The sequence below is a fragment of the Bos javanicus genome, chromosome 19 (assembly GCF_032452875.1).
Source record: "Bos javanicus breed banteng chromosome 19, ARS-OSU_banteng_1.0, whole genome shotgun sequence".
NCBI lineage: Eukaryota > Metazoa > Chordata > Mammalia > Artiodactyla > Bovidae > Bos > Bos javanicus.
This window is the reverse complement of record NC_083886.1, coordinates 46,263,411-46,267,571: the sequence shown is the minus strand read 5'-3', so window position 1 is coordinate 46,267,571 and position 4,161 is coordinate 46,263,411. Positions and strand designations below refer to the sequence as shown.

At 49.2% G+C, this 4,161-nt stretch overlaps 1 long non-coding RNA gene across 1 annotated transcript; it reads right to left on the bottom strand.

The window, feature by feature from the left end:
* Positions 1-790: 790 nt before the first annotated feature.
* On the bottom strand, positions 791-3,569 carry LOC133232579 (uncharacterized). The gene is made up of 2 exons (XR_009731401.1): positions 2,303-3,569; positions 791-1,199 (listed from the first exon to the last, which is right to left on the bottom strand). It is a non-coding gene; the product is annotated as an uncharacterized LOC133232579 (long non-coding RNA).
* Positions 3,570-4,161: the final 592 nt, after the last annotated feature.

Below are 4,161 nucleotides of genomic sequence, written 5' to 3'. Positions count from 1 at the left end.
CCCACTTGAAGCAACAAAGACCCAGAACAACCAAAATTACATAAATAAATAAACAAACAAAGCAGAACAGACCAGGAGAGAGAAGCAGAGAGGAGGAGAGACAGAAGATGCGGCTTTGATGTAAGGGTGAAAAAAAGTTCATGTTTGGGGAGCAGGTGATGGGGAGATAATGAATCACAACAAGGACAAAGATGAGGGAAGAGTTACAGATTGGGAGAGAAGAGTTCCGTTTGGGATTCCTGGAATCTGAGGGGCATCCACGAGGCTGGTCCATACAAGGGTGTGGGCCCTGGGCCATTCCTGCCTTCCTACATTGCTGAAGAAGAAAGGGGTTGTAGAAGCCACACACAAGGAGGCGTGGCTTCCCCCAGGGGAGACTCATCTCCGGGTGAGAACTGGGAAGCTGTCTCCACTGGGGTGTGGTGAGGCTAGACAAAGACCAAGCCCTTTGGATTTCCCCGGATGAACCACAGGTGCAAGGCTGACTCCCAGAGCAGCCAGCAGGGCCAACCAGCACTTCATTATTTGTGGATGAGGAGGATGGGCGGAGACTGAGAAAGCAGAGCCTGGGAGGTTTCACAAAGGAGGGCCTGGGAGGAGGTCAAAAGGGTAAGGACTATGAAGACGACTGAGTTGGCAATCAGGGTGTCCCTGATGACCTTCAAATAGAATAATGCTTTCAACAGATCACTGAACTTCAAGGGCAAGTTTGGCAGCAGGAGGGACAGAAAGGGAGAACAGAGAGTCAAAATCTGAGCCAGCCATCAGCAGACAGAAAACAGACGCATAATTAGTGATGCCATTCTTTTCTAAAAAATAATTTTATTTCTTTATTTTTGGTTGTGTTAGTCGAGGAAAGGAGGGACTACTCTTCGTTGTGGGGCTTAGGATTCTCACTGCGGTGGCTTCTCTTCCTGCAGTTCGTGGCCTCTAGAGCACAGGCTCAGTAATTGCGGTGAATGGGCTTAGTTGCTCCTCTGCATGTGGGATCCTCCTGGACCAAGGACTGAACCCATGTCTTCTGCATTAGGCAGATTCTTTACCACTGAGCCCCCAGGGAAACCTACTGGTCCCATTCTTAACTTGTGTTGAAAATCTGCTTCAACTTTTTACAGATATGGTGTTGTCCATAAGTTGTGTCCAGCTGCTTGTGACCCCATGGACTGTAGCCCGCCAGGCTTCTCTGTCCATAGGATTTCCTAGGCAAGAACACTGGAGTGAGTTGCCATTTCCTTTTCCAAGTGATCTTCCCAACCCAGGGATCGAACCCGCATCTCCTGTGTCGCCTGCATTGGTAGGCAGATTCTTTTACCACTGAGCCACCAAGGAAGCCCTTTTACAGATAATCCATGGGTTAATCCTTGGAGCTTCAGGTGTTCCATGAACTCCTTAAAGTGGAGAATCCCACCTCAAGAACATAAAATATTGCTTATGCGGTATTCCTTCCCAAGTTGTGTAGCCTGAATCTATTCATAAGAAAACACTAGACAAACCCCAAATGAGGACACTCAATTAAAAGAAAAAAGGGAGTGGAGTCTACTCTGAAAAAATGTCATGAAAGATTAAAAAAAAAAAAAAAAAGATAAGGAATTGTTCCAGATTAAAGAAGCCTAAGAAACATGACAATTAAATGCAATCTGTGATCTTGGTTTCGATTGTACACTAGAGGGGGGAAAAAATGCTCGAAAAAACCCTATGGAATCAACTGGAAAAACTGAAATATGGATAGTAAATTAGATGAAAGTATTGTTATCAATTTGAAATTTCCCAAAGTTGAAAAGAGTGTTTATGCAAGAGAATGTCCTTGTTCTTAGGAAATACCCACTAAAGTGTGTACAGGTAAATGGGGTAGGAGGGTTGCTACTCTCCATTCAAGGAATAAATAAGTAAATAAATATTAAACATATATTTGACAAAGAATAAGAGAGCAAATGGGACAAAATTTTAACATCTGGTGAATCTGTATAAGGGGTATATGGAGGATCTCTGCATCTTATTGGAACTCTTCTGTAAGCTTATAACTTTTTCCAAATAAAAAGTTTTAGAAAACAAAAGAACTCTACCCAAACCAGAGCCTTGAAGTTATGATCCTTCTTTTTCCCCCTGCGCTGGACTTGGGCTGGCCCAGGGCCGGCCCACAGAGGACCCTCGGCCGGCGTCCTGTGTGTGCAGGGCCGCACTGGGGCGGGGACGGCGACCCGAAGAGACGAGGCCCGCCGCTGGGGGACACGCCTCGGGCCCCGACATTTTCTGACCCGACAGCTGGGGCGCTCGGTTGCCAATCCAGCCAGGAGTGACTCACCCGCTGGGCTCCCAGGGCGGAGGGGGAGCTCCGCCCCGCAGGGAGGGCCCCGGACAGCAGGTGCCGCTGTTGAGCCGGCGCTGGCAGAACCCTTGCAGGGGCTCAGGCGGGACCTGGAGAGGGTCAGCCATGGGGTGTCTTCCAGAACGCAGCCCACTGGGGTCTGTAAGCAGCCTCGCACATCCTTGCTCCTCAAACACCCTTGCGCTTCCCACTCCCGGGCCCTCAGCGTCCCCGCACCCCCTCCCCCACCTTGGATGTCCCAAGGCAACTCCCTTGGATGACGCCTGATGGAGGAGGGGAGGGGATAAGCAGGAAGACGCTTCAGTCCTTGGCCCTGGTATCCGAGTAGAGAATTAATCCTCCCTTTTTCTCTGTTCCATCTCCCACTCCTCCTCCCCTCCCCCCTTCACTCCCCTCCTCTTAGAGCGGCCCCAGGGCTTTCAAAACTGACGCGAGCACCCCTCAGCCCACCCCCAGCTGCCCTGGGCCTTTCTCCAGGAGTTGTTTTTCCTAGACTCCAGCTCCTTCGGCTGGGTCCAGGGATCAGGGTGGGGATGGAGAGGGGGTGACCGGGTGCTGAGGGGGTGGGGAGATGCCAATGAGTTTATTTTTTCCTGTGTGGAAAGGAGTTGCTCTCACAGCCCTTCTGCGTGGAGGAGGTTGGGGTGAGGGTGGGGGCGTCTTTCCCTGCCTGGGAGGTGAAGCTGGCCCTTTACTCCAGCTCTTCCCTGGCCCTCCCAGACTCGGGGTGAAAGGGGTTTAGAGAGGCCGTTTGGTCCATCCCTCTGGCTGCGGGAAGGACCACTTAATTTCGTGAAGTTCTCTGTCTCCTGGGGGGATGGGAGGAAAGGAGGGGAATACACACACACTTATAGCTGATTCGGGTTGTTGTACAGCAGAAGCTAACACCACATTGTAAAGCAATTGTCCTCCAATTAAAAATAATAAATAAAATTTTAAATAAATAAATTTGAGCTCTTAAAAAAAAGTTCTCTGAATCCTATGTGTTCACTAAGGCCTTCAACAGCCCTTCACTGAGCACCAGCTCTGTGCGAAGTACAAGGAGCCTTGTCTAATGCCAGCACTTTAAATCCTCACTAGGAAAAGAATCCTAACTAGGACCACTTGAGACCAGCACTATTACTGTAAGTTGGCTTGTCCAGGGATCCACCTCAATCCAGTGGTCCTCTTATTCTTCCTGACACTCTCGGTGATCAGCTTTGGGGTCACCCTTGCACCTCACAAGATGTCTCAGTTACTGTAGTTGTCTTCATGGCCCCCCTCCCCCAAGACACTGGGTTCCAGACCACTTGACTGAAGACAGTGAAACCTGAGGGCCGTGCTCTAGTCCTCACTATGTGGCCTTGAGGAAGTTCCTTCATTTACTTATTTACCTGTTTATTTATTTGACTGAGCCGGGTCTTAGTCATGGTATGCAGGATCTTTAGTTGAGGTATGTGAACTCTTAGCTGCAGTATGTGGGATCTAGTTCCCTGACCAGGGATCGAACCTGGCACCCCAGCATTAGGAGCACAGAATCTTAGCCACTGGACCACCAAAGAAAGTGAAAGTGAAAGAGTGAAAGTCACTCAGTCATGTCTGACTCTTTTCGACCCCATGGACTATACAGTCTGGAATTCTCCAGGCCAGAATACTGGAGTGGGTAGCCTTTCCCTTCTCCAGGGGATCTTCCCAACCCAGGAATCGAACCCAGGTCTCCCACATTGCAGATGGATTCTTTACCAACAGAGCCACAAGGAAGTCCCTCCTTAATTTCTTCAAGTTTAGTTTTCTCACCTGCAAAACAGGGTTAATGGCAGCATACTCCTTATAAGATTGACATGATGTTAAAATAA